This window comes from Meleagris gallopavo, chromosome 26 (genome assembly GCF_905368555.1).
Source record: "Meleagris gallopavo chromosome 26, MGAL_WU_HG_1.1, whole genome shotgun sequence".
Classification (NCBI taxonomy): domain Eukaryota; kingdom Metazoa; phylum Chordata; class Aves; order Galliformes; family Phasianidae; genus Meleagris; species Meleagris gallopavo.
This window is the reverse complement of record NC_139429.1, coordinates 3,403,954-3,419,976: the sequence shown is the minus strand read 5'-3', so window position 1 is coordinate 3,419,976 and position 16,023 is coordinate 3,403,954. Positions and strand designations below refer to the sequence as shown.

The 16,023-nt window shown below is 49.7% G+C and overlaps 2 long non-coding RNA genes across 2 annotated transcripts in view; one reads left to right on the top strand and one right to left on the bottom strand.

Moving 5' to 3' along the window:
- Positions 1-3,166: 3,166 nt before the first annotated feature.
- The window catches only part of LOC146542758 (uncharacterized), a 30,433-nt gene continuing 17,576 nt past the window's right edge, over positions 3,167-16,023 (bottom strand). The window contains exon 2 of the long non-coding RNA XR_014879763.1: positions 3,167-15,580. This is a non-coding gene — a long non-coding RNA (uncharacterized LOC146542758). The remainder of the gene's footprint in view (positions 15,581-16,023) is intronic.
- LOC146542759 (uncharacterized) lies at positions 6,849-10,486 on the top strand. Its single transcript, XR_014879762.1, has 2 exons — positions 6,849-10,157; positions 10,455-10,486. It is a non-coding gene; the product is annotated as an uncharacterized LOC146542759 (long non-coding RNA).

The window sequence follows — 16,023 nt, the reverse complement described above, 5'->3', positions numbered from 1 at the left end:
AGAAAGTGCTAAAATCAACACAAAGGGATCCCATTAGACCATTAGTAGATGAAAGGCTGGTTCCAATCGCCTGGGTTTACTCAGCTGGATCTCCTTAGGAACACTGGATGCTGAGGTGGGGCCTGATCCTCTGTTTCTGTGTTCCTAGGCATAAGCAGGGGGCTGTGGGTGTGTGAAGGTGGGAATGGAATTTGATGTGTGTGCATGGAGAGGTTGTTAGCACTGCTAGAACAATCCATCCTATGTCAAATTAATCCATCTCTTAGGTACACCAATCAGAGAAAGCTGTGTGAAGGCTCCAAAAACCGACTCCATCTTGACAACAAACTCCTCAACTTACATGAAAGCGTGAGCAAGTTCTGGGAAATGGATTAAATTTAGTTCCAGACTTCCTTTTGATACGGATTAAAAGCCCTGGGGAACGAGCTCTGCTAACCTGAGCAGGATCTGCTGAGGAGCTCTGGGTTTAGTGCTTTAACATCCGATTCTTTGGGCCAAATCTAATGCTGGTGCCATTCAGTCAACGACACCAGAACCCAAGTAAGGAAGATTGCTTTCCCATTACATATGCGGTTTTTGCACGATCCAAAGGCCAGCTCCTGGGAAAGAGGCAAGGCTCTGATAATGGTGGATAAAGGGGAAAAAGCCAAAACTCAGAAATAAAAGCATAAAAATAAAATGATGATAATAATGTAGAAATACCACCTTCAAACGCTCGTGATTTTCAAGGTGTCCGTTTCTGCATCTCTTCTAGAAGGGAAAATATTTGTCTTATAGACAGGTGGACACAAAGATGGACCAATAACAGTGAGGACTTCAATAAATAATTGCCCAGAGACAGTTCAGAGGTTGGGGAGTGGGTAGAAGCCTGTTACCTCTGTTTGCTGTTTTAGCAGCAAGTGGGAAAGAGCTGAACTCCGCATCAGAAGATATTCTGGTCCCTGAGGTGTAACCACCAAACTGAAGGGGTGAGTTCCCTGCTGGCACACCCCTCTCAATCCCTCAGTCACAGCTTCCAGATTCCTCTCTGCTCGGCTGCTCTGGACCACACTGTGAGACTTGAATGCATCCCTGTGTTTGCTCCATTGACTGCACCGGAGCAGAACTGGAGCTAACGAAGTGCAAGGGATGGTATTGCCTGATCTATGTTAATACTTCACATGGCAGAGTCGTGCCCTATTCTCCTGTTACCGCTTCACAAGGGCATTCCCCAACTCCTGGTACCTTTACCTTCTTGTTGCCTTTTTTTGCAGATCCAGAACTTCAGATTCCATCCCTGTAAAGGGATCAAACTGGGGCTGAGCTCCAGTGCTGGATGAAGCCTGCACAGAGAACAAGCTCCTTTTATCCCAAGCTAACACTGCAGGTGATGGGGGAGCTTGTGCTGAAATGAGCCTAGCATGACTCAGCAGACATTAGAAGCCTTCCCAGCTAGGATATAACATCCTTACAGGTGTAAATATTTGAGCTGTCAGCGCAGCACACTGAGCCTTAGGAGCTCTTTTATGGGGAGGGTTAATGCTGGATAGGAGTCAACAAGTGATGGAGAGCTGTGCTAAGAGTGACCAAAGGGGCAGCTCTGTCCCCACTGCCCTATTTCGGGTTTATTCCCAGGCACAGAGGGAAAAGGCCGTAAAGGAAACATTTTAAAACTCAGGGTGCATTAGACAAGTGATTGCAGGCACTGTGATTTATAGCTGTAGTAATGGACTGGATCACAGAGGACTGAAATCCAATTATCAGCTCTGCCATCTCAGGCAAAGCGCCTTGGCCAAATTTCCTAATCAGTGCTTTTAGGCACCTGCCCACCCCATGGAGGAACAGAACCAGGCATGAGGAGAGCTGAAAGGCAGCCCTATCCCTTCTCTATGCAGGGAAGAGGAAGCAGAGGCAAAATATCTTGAAATTAAGGGACTCACTACTAAGTAATGAGGTACAAAAATATGTGAACAAAGCACATTCGTGCGTTGCTCCACGTTTCATAGCTTTAAGCCCTGTGTTGTATTCTGACAGAGACATTCCAACCTGGATTGAACGCACCCCAGAATGTTTTGTCCTTATAGTTCTGTGCTGAGGAGGCATTCCCGGCAAGCGTTGTCTCCTTTTCAGTATTGAAACCCAAAAAGGAATTAAAGCAAACAACAAAAAAGGAAGGTTTCACACGGTGTGTGCCAAAGGAATGCAGCTTCTCCTTGGACATCTGTCCCTGAACAGGAGGGACCTTGGGTTCTGTATCTCAACTGAAAAGATAAATGTGCAATCACACCTCCCTGCTGTCCCACCACGTTCTGTGCAAGGACTCAGAGAATCCCTCACAGGACATTGACTTTAAGCCTTCGTTCTGCCCCTGGAGCTCACTTTTGCTGGCTGCAGCCCCCCCAGATTCGCTACATGGGATCCCAGCCATCAGGCTCTCCATGCAGGCGCAATGGCCAGAGGGTTGTGCTTGCTGTGGGTGGGGTTTGGGGACAGTTCTTCCTAGAACAGGGCAAGGAGAAAAAAAATAGAGCGTTTCTACTTGTCTGCCTTTGCAGTGTCAGCTCGTATGCCATGACTGTGAGACAAAGGAGCATTTGGCTGTGCAGAGAATATGGGGACTTGAGGTTTCATTGCATATTCCTGGCAATTGCAACAAATGCCATGTGCTTACATGTTTATTATTTCTAACTCTCCTTGTATTGCACTGACATGATGGCAGCGAGCAGAGCATCAGCAATGCAAAGCTGTGGCTTCCCTCCTTCTCTGGTTCTGCTTAAGCATCTTTCAAAATCCACATTAAAGCCCAAAAACTGCACACGGGATGGGAGATCACGTGGAAAAGATCAAAGGGAGATGAAGGAGGAAGGAATTATGCCCAAGCTGCAATGTTCCTCATGAATTACCTGTGAAATGTAGGCGAGAGAAATACAGACCCCACTGGTTTTTAGTGTAGTTTGGCCTTAAAAGTTGGAAAATCTCTTTTAAAGCGCCTCGCCCTGCTGAATATCCATGAAGGGAAAACACATCCGAACAACTGGAGGCCAATTTGGACCCTCTGTGCATGGGGTGCCCCGAGCTTTGCCCTCAGCCCTCCCCACCCCAGCCCCAAGCGCTCCATCCAGGTGCTCCAAAGGGGGAATCCTGGGGGGAAGGGAGAGGGGATCAAATGAGACAAGCACACTTCGGGTCACTGATTTACAGATTCACCATTTACTGGATTCCATGCGAATAACCACGTATACTCTTTGCAAGTTCAGGCACGATACAAACACAGGTGCATACGAAAACCAAAGTCCACCAATCTTTTTTGGTTGTCGTTTTATTATTTTTTTTCCCCCACTTCTCACTCTCCCCACAGGAGCACTCAGGTGAGCTGCAGACTCCACGCAGAATGGCATCCGTGCACCGAAGCAGCTCCTCAATCTCTGATGCTTTGCAGCATTTCTCACATAATTCATCTTAAAAGTGGTGTCAGCAGCGAAGAGAGCAGGGTGTGATGGCTGGGAGTGCTTTCAGCCTTTGGGGAGAAGCAGCCGTCGTTCAGCACCTTGCAGGAGCCAGAGGAGCTGCTGGGGATCTCTCAGGTGCTGCTTTGGCTCGTCCTCTGCTGTGCCATACGGAGCCCTTTGTGTCCCATCTTCACACAACAGCACACACAGCCCAGGTGGGGGATTTGAGATGAACAGTTGCACTCTGTGTACATTTTGCCAGAGCCCAGCCACCCCTCGGAGCCCACAAGTGTCACAAACCATCCTTGGACATCGGCTGCTGGATGCTACGCTTTACTTAAAGGACAGAAGCAGATATTACACAGCAAAGCCTGTGCTCACCCTTACATGCCCTCCCTCCTCCTGACCACCTCCCTCCATCCAGACTGCATAAGGATACAAAGAACACACACTTGAGATACAGTGTCCCAACCATCAGCCCTCTCTGTTGGGACACTGCTGTAGGTCCCACCGCCCTGGGAATGAAGGGTTCTGTGTTGGGCACTCAGGGACATTGGCTGCTGCTTGGGAAGAGCAGCTCAACAGCAACAACTGCAGCAGGCGGTCTCTGCCTTCCACTTGGCCTGCCTGGTAATGCAGAGACTCAGCTTTCATCTTGAATATATATATATGTGTGTAATTTTAATATCCTCAGATAGTAACATAGTTAACAAAGAGTTGGGTGATGGGCACAAGGAAAAAAAAAAAAAAAAAGGAATTAAAAAAAAAAAAGGGAGGGGAAATGTGTGACTTTGTGACTTGCTCACAGAAATAACATAGTCATAATTACATCCGGGGGACGTAAGAGGGTCCCATGGCATTTCAGTAACCTTACTCACAACCTGGAAAGCCCCACAGGGGAAGAACGTAGACTATGAAGTACCGCAGCCCTGCAGACACGAGTTGCTGCACTGCTGCAGGTGTGCTGATTTCCTTCTGCTGCCTTTTCTCCTCATAATCCTTCCACCCACCCTACAGAAAACAGTCTCCATCGCTGCGGAGGAGGAAAAGCCTCTCTGCACGTGCAAACGAGTAACTGTGAGGCAGAGCACTGCACCCCCAACAGCACCGGGCTGGGCAGTCCATCACTGTAACACCGGAATCCATCACCCAGTTTGGGACTGAAACAAAGGCCAGAACCAGTGCTTATAACCTGAGTGCATCCAACGCAGCCAGCAGATCAGCTCCTAAACACATCACGTGGATACACGCTCGGATCGAGGTCATACAATGAGATGCTCTGACTAACATCTGATGCACCAAATTCCTGAGAGCGTGCTGTGGGTTCAGCAGCACTGCCAGAGCCCTGCAGGTACCCGTCGTGCTGCCCTGCACACCTGCAGGCTGCCAGCTGGGGCTGGTGAGCACACACACAGCCACTGCTTCACTGCTTGTTGCTGCACAACTCATGCAGCCAAGGGGAGGGGAGCGTTGGCATGGCACGTAACTACAGCCATCCTGCAGGACAGCCACAGCACTGAGCGCTGCCTTCTGCCCAGCTGGTGCCACGGGCCTTGATATCAGAGCGGAGCACACAGAGCAGAGGGCACAGGCCTCACCCCAGCTCTGCCACGTGCAGCTCGATGGCAGGAAAAATCAGAGAGCAGGCAATCCATGTCCCCAATTAACTCTATAAAAAGATCTCGGACGCCGGCGTTAATTCTCTGAGCCCAACTCAAAGTGAGTCAGCCCCACTGCAATCAGCCCAAAATGGCTCCTAGCTGATAATAATGGATCATTTTTAATAGATCCAGCTTTTGTGAAGCTACGGTTATTATTCTTTTTCTTTTTTATTGGCTAATATTGGAAATTCCAGCCGCATATATTGCCCTCCTCTAAAGAGCGAATCATTTTGTGCAGAAAAGACGATCCTGAAAAACAGCCCAATTAAACGTGCAACTATTTGTAACCTTTTGTGTTATTGCATCGGGTGGTGGAGAGGCAGCAAGGCTGGAAAACACAGCATCGTGGGGAAATGTAGCGTATTATTAGATTTGATGAGATCCATTTTCCTGATGGCTTCTGAAAGATCTCCGTGCTAATTAGCTAAGAATACCGCTGAATTATTTAATTATCTCTACTTTTGTGCCATGAAATATGTTGTCATATCACACACGCTACCTCGCCGCTGCTGCTCACACTTAATGATGCCTTTATAGTTCGTGATTTCCTTTGTTCTCCCTCTGTAAGTGGGCTTTGGTGGTGCTGGGGAGGGTGCAGAGAAGGACAGCAAAGCAAAAATATCTGTTTGAGAAGAAAAATCTGACGTGTGGGAAAAGCTCCTTGCACTTCTCTCGAGCCCCGGTTCCATTTGCCACATGCTTTGCCTACACAGAATGTCTGAGTGCTACAGCAGAGCTGCCGCTCATTGCTAACGCAACAGGGAGAGCTTTCCAGAGGAAGAGCAAAGAAAGCATCGCCTGGCAAAATTTTAAAGCAGCAAGGAGCGTTTTTAACAAGGAAGAGGTAGATTATGGTAATGACTCTGACTGGTAGGGTCCTTAAGCATTACTAATTAGCATTTATTGCCTGGATTATTGAAACAATGTGTGTGTTCCCAAGAGTGAAGAAGAACCGGGATGCTCTTTCCTTCCGAGCGCTGGGAACGGGGCCGGGCAGCAGCGCTGTGCAGTTGGCAGTGGGTGAGCAGAGCTGCACGGTGCCAGCAGGAACCCACAGCCCCGCCAGCTGCTCCACCTCACAGCCCCGCTCCGTTCTGCTCCCAGGAAAGGAAAAAAAAACCAAAAAAACCCAAAATAATCATTAAAATAATAAGGCGGCACAAAAGGAAAGCGGCCATTAAAGTGCCCAACTCATTTGGCAGCTGAGGAGCAGGTGAGCGTTTACCTGATACTCTGCCTTCTGTTATTACCAGGGCTGGGAGCAAATGTTTATTAGGAATAAACAAATGCTTGTTAGGAATAAACATTTCATCACGTTAAAGCACTGAGAAATGAAAGAGTTAACAGCACCGACAGCAAGAGGTGCAGAATTCTGCCATTTGCAGCAAGCACTCGGCTGCCTCAAAATGACTTTGAGGCTGCAGTCAGATTTCCTCCTAAGCTGAGCCTTCATAGCAAAGATTTATACCGAGAATGAAGTTTTGAATTAGAAATCAATTAGAAATAAATCAATCACCTAATCAGCACCGGCCACTATGCTCAGCAATCGGATCTCAGCTACAATTTGGTGGCCGGCCCAATAAATCCTTACGCGCTTTGGAAATGATTCAGAAGGAAAAGACAGACTTTCTTCCAGGTTTGGAGCCACAAGGCCATGCAGCCTCGTGTTAAAATAAAAGGGCAGCAATGGAAGAAAGCTGCCTTGGATTATATTTATCCTTTCTTTCTTTTTACAGCCACCAAACCCCAATGCCTTTCAACTTGGGAAAGCGAGTTCCAGCTCAGCTACAAGGAGGTCAAACTCACAGAGCTGGATGCTGCAGCTGCTGCTCGGACACAGCTCCCAGATATCAGGGTTGTGCAAAATTGGAGGGCTGTTTTATTATTATTTTTTCCTTAAGTGCAATATTCCAAAAAGACAGATGTTATTTTGTCCTCTTTATCTCCCTTTAATTATCTGCAGTACGTGTTGCACAGAATACTTGGGAGTGCGTTAAATTAAATGTCAGGATGGCATATTCCACATATCCCTGCCTGCAACGAGCCCCAGCCTGGCATTTTGTAGAGCTGAACACAACCTTCGATCCACACCGAGCCCGATTCCTTCTCTCTGTTAATTCAACTCACGCCCAACACTTTATTTTTCTCTGCCATTTTCCTCTTCAAACACAGAACTGCTTTTTGCCCACAGCTTGCTTTCATTCCGCTTTAAACACACCGGAATGAAATCAGCACTGAAGGAACGGTGTCAGGCTAAGACGAGCTCTGCCTTTACCTCTACGGTCACCACGCCAAAGCGAAGCCCGAACACAACATCCCTCCTTTTGTCTGCAGAAGGCAAAGAACGCCGCAGAAGCGCAGCGTTGAGGCGCAGCTCCCTGCAAAGCGCTCCCTCCCGTCGGCTATTAATAGGGGAACGCTGACATTGGCGCAGAGCCCCGCGGAACCTGCGCTGGGAGCCGATGGGTGAGAAAACGCCTCCCGTTATGCCTGGAAAAGCCTTTATAATAAAAAGGACGGGGTCCCGCTTTGTGATCTCCCTCCTTATTTTATTCCCGCATGGTTTCTTTACTCTCGGTTCCTCCGTTCGTATTATTTTTTCCCCTTGCAGCAGCAAGGCCCGGAGCGGCCGCTCTGTCCCTTTAAGCCGCCAGCCCCTCTAATTGATGTGTCTGGGCGAGTCTAGACTGGTAGTGATTGAACCCGCTCCCAATTATGTTCTTCACTGCGCCGGAGCTCAGCGCTGCGCGCCCGGCGGGGAGGGGAGCGGGCGCTGCCTCTGCAGCACGGAGAGCCCCCCCTCGTCCTCCTCCTCCCTTCCTCGGTCCCCCTCCCTCTCCTTTCCTCAGCAACCCCCCCCCCCCGGCCATTGTTTTGCCGCAGCTCCGCGCATCCCCCCCTCCGCAGCCGCGCATCGCCCCGCGGCAGCGCGCAGACAATAGAGCCGAACCGCCCCCGGGGGGCTGCAACAAAGCGCGGCCCCGCGCTGCAAGCTGGTGGGGGGGAAAAAAAATAATAATAATTAATAATAATAAATAATAAAATGGAGTTTTTGTCTGTCTGTCTGTCCGTGCCCTGCGCGGGGATGGGGTCAGCACAAAGGTGGGCGGGTTGCTGCGCTCCCTTTGCCCAGCAGGTAATGGGACGCTCGGATAGGTTTCTCGCTTTGAAATTCAGGGTTACAAACGCGGTACAAACGCGGCTCCGTCGGCATTGTTTTCAGAACGGTCAGTAATATTACAGCGTCAATAAAAAGTAAAAATACAGAGCAGCAAGAAGGGAGCAGAACCTTTTCCAGTTCGATCCCTATCAAACAACGGTACCGTCGGGTGGGTGCGGAGCGCTGAGAGAACCCGACGTTGCACCATCGATTCGTTCTCGGTGCATTGTGGTCGGAGTTAAAGCATTTGCATTCAAATATCAGACAGCAATTCGGTGCCATAACAAGGTACAGTAACTTCATTACAAATCGCCTTCCAGAACACAGATAAGAAATACAGTTCCAGCCATAATTAGTTTTACAGCAGTATAAGAAAATCTAATAAGGAAAACAGCAGCGGGAACACTTTTAACATTTCTCGTTTGACATTTACATCGCGTTGGGACTGAAAAACCAGGAAAGCTGGACGTTCCAGAAAAGGACTACAATAAAAGTTCAGCGTTTGCTGGTGATTTCTTTCAGTCATTTCCAACCAGGGGTGCACGCAGCCATTTTATTCTTTATTTTCGCTCTACCAAGCAGCGAGATCCAACCCTTCTCCTGGCTGGATATATATATATATATATATTAATTTTTTTTTCCTCTCTCCGAAGAGCACATTTCTAAGATTAATCGTTCGGTTTTTAAACTTGGAAGCATGAGGCATGCTGGGATTTCAGCTGAGGTCAAGCACCAATGTACCGAGCTGTTACTGTTACGCTCTCAGGGTACTCCGTGCTGCTCTCAAGGAGGAAAATAGCAAGGAGAGATGATGCTGTGCGCCCGCACCGGCCTGCAGCAAGGCACAGCAAGAAAACACTGCTACGGCTATTAATACACCTCCGTATGTAAATATATATACATATCTCCGGTTTATTTACCCCCATACATATTCATACAGACCGTGTGTGTCTCTATACACACACCTCAAGAGCTGTATTTCCATCCATCCGTCCCGCGTGTCTCTTATCTCCGCACGCGTGGATGTAACAACGCTGTGTGTACACACAGACACCCCCGTACAGCATCACTGCACGATCAGCCCGTGAACACAGACACACACACAGAGCAAGAGAAACCTCCGGCACAACCAACGCCGTGTTAATGCGAGGTTGGGAAGGTGAGCGGCCACCTCTTCCCTGCCATGAGGAGAGCTGCACTTTGCTTTGCTTCCCCCCCCATCCCCCTATTAAAAGGAACGGCGTTGTATGTGTGCGTATACGTCTCTATATATCCGCGTATGCATTCGATAGATAGATTTATAAAAGAAAATAAAGATGTCAAAGCACAACTCACAGCTCCCAAGAGCCTAACCCGTGGATTTAAAAGCTAAACATCACAAGTTAGGGTCTCAGGGATTGAGAGGGGCGCAACGAGCTACTCCTGGCAGAAACCGGGGAGCAAAAATAAAAGGTAAAAAAGGAGAGAGAGGGAAAGAATAGCAGGCAAGTTCAATTCCTGGCTCAAGATTACAAAACAGGACACACAGGTGGAAGGAAAGAGCTTCTCTAAGGAGCCTGTGTTGAGAGAATACATTCCATTTTTAATCGTTTGCACAAAAAAAAAAAAAAAAAAAAAAAAAAAACCGACAAGGCGCGGCAGGTTCCTTACAGCTCCCACCAAGGTCGCTTGCGACAAATGCATTAAATAACGAAGAGGAAGAAAGAAAGGGAAGTTCGGGGCAGTGACGGAATTATTTTCATTGTTTCAACGAAAAGGAATGCAGAAATAAGAGCAGGAATATGCAGGCTCTCCCTGCAGCCGCCTGGCACAAAGCGTGCAGCAGCATAAAGGAGCTGCCTCCCCGCCCCCTCCGCCAGCCCGCGGCCGGCGGGGATGGAGAAAAACCCCGAGCCGCGAGAAAATCAGGTAGAAACTCACCATTTGGAAGCGGGGGAGGCTCCACTCTTCAGCGTCAAGAGCAGGGGGGAAAAGCTCGGGGGGCGGCGGGGGGGCCCCGGGCGGTGGGGCAGGGGAAGGGCAGCGCCGAGCCGAGCCGGACCGGGCTGCGTGCCCGCCGGGTTTTGACACCCGAGCGAGCGCGGGCGAGCTGAGCGAGTGCGAGCGTGCGGTGTGTGCGCAAGCCGGGGGAGGGAGGCGAGGGTGGGTGTGTGCAGCTGGGCAAGCCGCTTGCATTTTTAAAACATTTTTTTTTTTTTTTTAAAGGGAATATATCAAGGAAAAAGGGGGGAAAAGAACCGAATTCCTCCGCAGCTCCTCGCCCCGCCGCCCTCCTCCCTCCTCGCTCCCCACCGCCGTTGTTGTTATTATTATGATCGCTGCGGAGGGACGGGGCCGGGGGGGCTGGGAGGGGGTCCGCAAACCGCGGCCCTCTCCTCACCCCCAGCGGCAGCCGGGGGCGGCCGGAACGGGACCAGCCCTGCGCTGTCAGAGCTGCCGCAGCTCCGTTGCGGCCCGGGGGCTCCGGAGGGAAACCTGGAGAAAAAGCCCGGGCAGGACGGACCCCGCGCCCCGCACGCACCCGCACACACAAAGGGACTCCATCCCGCACCGACTCCTCTCCGAGCACCTTGTGCAACCCCAGCCAATGGAAATTTACGCCGGCCATAACCGAGAGCAAGATTTCGTCCCCAGCCTGCCACCTCCTTCTCCGCTCTTCTCCCTTTCCCTCCCTCCCTTTCCTCCCTTTTCCCCCCCCTTCCTCTCTCCCAACCTCCCCCTCCCCCCCCCCAAATAAATAATATGGATCTGCACCCTCCACCCATCTCTGGGATCGCTTTAGGCCCAGCGGCATAACCGGGGAGAAGCCCAAACGTACCGGAGGGCCCGAGTTGAAAAATGCAAAATATCCGCGGCTCCTCATCCGCCGCTGCCGAAAGCAGAACCCCCCCCCGGCCCCGCCGCTCCCCGCCCCGCAGCCGCCCCGCACGGCACCGGGCACCGCCACCACCGCCCCATCCTCACCCACCCCGTCCTTTTCTCACCTCGGGAGTCTGAGCCCATTCACCAAAGTCCTTCCTCGTCCAGGCTCTCAAAATCTTTTTTTTTTTTTTTCCTCCTTTTTTTTTTTTTTTTTTTTCTTTTTTTTTTCCCTCTTTCCTCCTTCTGGATCAGCCAGTCCCGACATCATTAAACTACAGTCCTCCTCTTCCTCCTCCTTCCTTCTCCCCCTCTCTTTTTTTTTTTTTTTTTTTTTTAATTTTGAAAAGGGGGAGTGGAAGGGGGGGGAGATGGGGGGGGGGGGGGAGAGCAGACATAGCTGCATGAAGTGGCTGCCTTTTAGAAAGCACATTTAATCTTTACTGGCTCCCCTAGGCTTCGATGAAGTAGAAGGGAAAGGAGAGGAGAGGGGGAAAGAAAAAATACAGGCAAGGGAGGCTGTTGAGGGACAGCAAGCATCAGGCTCAAATCAACGACCAGATGAAAATGTACTAGACCACACTGCCCCCTCTCTTCCTCTCGCTCTGTCTCCGTCTCTCTCACACACTCTCACTCCTGGAAAGCTTCAGTGTCTGGTTACAGACTCTTTTGGATCCTTCCCCCCCCCCCTCCCCACCCTCGCCCTTTGCCAACTATCCTAGAGATTCCTTGCATGCCTACTTAAATCTTTAACAGAATAAGGACCCGGCTCCCCCCCCCCCCCGCCAACCTCGCCGCCGCCGCCAGCCTCGCGCACACCCCGACCCGCTCCCCCCCCCCCCCTCCCCAATAATCCCTTAAGCTCCCGGGAGGAACCGCCGCGGCCGCCCCGGCCCCGCCGCCGCCGGGCAGCCCCTGCCTGCGGCCCCGGGACCCCGCCGGCACCTTCCCGCGGGGCTGAAGGGAGAAAAGGGGGGGGGGAGCTGGGGGGGGGTGGGAGAGGGAAAGGGGGAGTGGTGGGACCGCAGCTCTCTGCCGAGCATCCCTCTGGCTGGAGCTGGATTTTAAAACAATAAAATCCACCGCTGCTATCTCTCTCTCGCTCTCTCGCTCCCCCCACCCCGTTCCCCTCCCCGCCACACTGCAGCCCGCAGCCGCCCGTGGAAATCGCACGCCCCGCGTCTGCGTGGAGGCAGGCGGACCGCCCGGCTCCTGCCCGCCGTGACTTTAGAGCTGACGATCTCCTCTCCTCGACCCCCACCCCTCCACACCCACCCCCTCGCTCGATGGCAGAGCCGCTGCCTCTCGCACCAGACTATATTTGCAATATGTGCTAATTTACCAGCTAGATGCCCTTGGATTTTAAAATGAACTCATCAGTCAATGTTTCTAGGACTGATGCTGCTCTCTCCTCACACACACCCTCCACTGCAGACATGTTACTCATTCTCCAAGCATTTCCTCCCCGAATGTCCGTCAGACGTATATACACTTCATTGATCAAACCAAATCCCTTGATAACAATAAATAATAATACAGACAGTTAACATCAGCGGGGAGCGGAGAGGGGCGGGGGGGACAAAGATGACGACTAAATCTGCATTGTGCTCTGCAGGGCTGATGCCTGCAGGGATGCAGAACGCAGGTACGCCCCTAAAGATGGGCACAGCTCTGGTCAGAAAGCACCACCTGAGACCCCCCTTCCCCTCCCCCCCCCCGAACCACGGGGCGGGGGGCACCGATAATAGCCAGAACCGGACCCTATCCAGGCTGCTTCAGTGGGAACCGCAGGGGAAAAAGCACCTAACGCTGCCACGGAAATAAATAAATAAGGCAGCTCCTTTGTTAGGCTGGGCGCTGTGCAGGTGCTCAGCACTGCAGCGTTAAGGGCATCTGCGAGGCCAGACATCCCGAAGCTGCACGGTGGGATTTTCAGAATCATCTTCGTTCCCACTTACATCAATTTCCTTTGTGCTGCAGACAGCGAGTCCCGGTGTGAGACACCAGGTTAGGAGGACAGGCTATTCAATATCCCTCTGTTCTAAGCCAGGTATTTCACAGGCTTTGGTTTCGGGGCTCTCGGGGCTTTATTTCCTATTTCCCCCGGGGCTAAAACGGGGCGGGCAGGACAAGCTGCCTCCTGGGATTTTGGCTGCCTTGGCGTCTTGTGTGGGTCTGGCAAAGAGAAAGTGACTGCAGTGTAAGTGTTCGGGAAGTTGGGGAGGGTGGGGCTATCTAGAAATCTTTGACTCACTGGGGTAACTCCCTGAACGCAGGAATTAAATTATTACTCAAAGCGAGCTACATTTTACGAGCAGCAGCCCTGGAATGAGATTCCGCATGCATACAGAGTTCGAAACAACTAAAATAAACATATGGAAATATATATACAATGCATAATTCAATTATTGGGTGCAATGCAGAAGTCCCTGAGTGACAGAGGAGGGGGAATTATGCAGTAAAGGCAGCCCAGGAATCCATGCATACAAATTTTCTTATTTATACCGACACAACCCCGACTGACATCAGCCTGGATAGGGGAAGAATCAGACTCTATGTACTGAGGGATCTCATCTTTGGGAAAAGCAGAGGATGAGAGAGACTGCATCCGCCAGCCATCCCTTGTAGATTCCAACCCCAGCATCATAGCTGTGTGCAAGGTGTTGCCATCACAGAGGACAATTTACATCCATTGTCCTGTCTGTGTTCCCCTCTTCCTTCCAACAACAAAAAAAAGTTTGCTTTTTTTTTTTTTGCTTTTAAGTTTTGCTGCAAACACATAATTTCTTTACACAATTTAACCAAGTCTTTGGAGGATACTTATTTCAAGCAGTTAACACCTGACCCCAATTTTTGTGGGTAATTAGTGAGCTAGATAACCACACAAAGTGGGTAATTATTTAGTACCCAAGGGTACTGTACAAGAGGGTAGAGGCTGGCAATGTTAACAAAAGCACATCTCTAATTATTGTATCCATACTGGTGATGTTTTAAGAATAGTTACTTCATCTAATGATCCATGATAAATCAGTAAACTATTTTGCTTCCCTTAGCATATATGCCTGGTCTAATGAAGGGCACGGCAAAGCCAAGCTCCAGCTCTGGACCACGTGCAGACACCAAGAGAAGCAAAAGGCATCCAGCTGGAGGAGTCAACGCAATGGGCAGAGCCAGCAGCACGGCTGGAAGCTCACAGGTTAGTTAGGGACTGGAAAAGCCATGCAGGGAGATGTTTGCCTACCTCTTGCTTAGGCCATGTGGCCACGCTGGGCATCTCTGAGCACAGCAAGAATCCCAATCGTGTTGGAACACAGCTCTGTCTTGCTTATTGCAAATGGCACCACAAGTGGGCTGCTCTGTGCCTTGTGGAAGGTCAGGGCTGGAAGGCAGGAGGGTAGCACTGAAAGAAAACCCAACTCCACAACTGAATCACGTTTGATGAATTTCAATTATTTGCCATCTCCGGTATTTAAATTTCAAAGAAGCACGTTTCTCCCATGGAAAATATTACAATGGCTGTTCTTCACAGATTTAAAAAGGAAGGGATGGGAACTATTTTGAAGCAATGGTTAAGTAAGGAAAATTCAGCTACCAAAAAAAAATTTAATAGATAAATAAAAGTTTTGATCATGAGAACCAAGTGAAGAGTTACGCTGGAAACAGGTTGGTTAATCTTAAGCACAGCGGTCACTTACCCACTGTCTGCAGCATTACACAGTCCTAAGGACATCTTCAAGACATTACGCTCAGCAGCAAAGCACTTTGCTTTCTTAATTGCTTTTTGTGAATCATCTCTAACATCCGGACACTTTATTTACTAGAGTCCAGCAACCTTGTTTTTCAAGGACTTAAACTCCAGGCCTCCAGGCTGGCACAAAGAAACAGAGGCATCATCTTCTTGTGGTCATAGACATGTATTTAACTTTGCTTGGGACCGTGCAAGCCAGGCACTATAGAAGAAAACACAAGTGGCAGCATCACCCGGCACTGGGAGTGCCAGGAATCTGTAATTAAACCGAGTTTGAGGGATTTCCCTAACTCTCCATACCTCTCTTGAGTTCTTTTTTTCCTTCCCCCCTAGCGAAGTGCAACTGAAAGAGGCCTGAAAATTGGCCTTGCCTTTAAAAAAGGGACCAAATCTCCATGGTCCGTTTGTTTCTGAGCACACCTGTTCATCTTACCAACGCGAGCAGGTCAAAAAGGAAAAAAAAAAAGTAACCTTGCCAAAATTGGGGATCAGTTGAGAGCAGCTGTGCAGCAGACACCTGTCCGCTCTGAACCGCACCAGAAGATTGAAGCTCCTTTCATGTGCTACAGGCCATTTCATAATCCAGCAACTTACAGTGTTTGGCTGCTACCATGCTGAGGTGAGTATAAATAAATTGGTATCCCCTTCACTAATCCTCTTAGGGACCCGGTTTGCGGGAAGAGTTCTCACAGAAATGGAGTGAGAGCCATTTTGCAGATAGAAGCTGGAAAACAGAAAGGGAGAATGAATTTAATCACGGACATGGGTTCAAAGCAGACCTTGGTAGGTGCACACAGTTGGAGCAGAAAGCAGAGTGCAGACAAACGATGACGATATTTTTCTGAAATGAATTGGAATTAGAGGTTCAAAGGAGAAAACACATAGGGGAAGGGAGGCTCAGCCAGAGGGGATGCTTTAGGGACTTAAGCATTAACTATAAAACCTTGAGGTGTTTTTGAGACAAGTCAGTAACTTCGCTACAGACCAACTTAAATCTTTTTTTTTTTTTCCCTCCTGTAGGAGAAAAAAATAAAATTGGTAATTTTACCACGCCGACACCATTTTGGAAATATTTGTAAAAATATCAGTTCTGCCTCAGCTCTCTGGGCAGCATCCATGAGAAGATATGAGAAGAATTTTAAGAAACAATAACACGTCTTCAAGGAA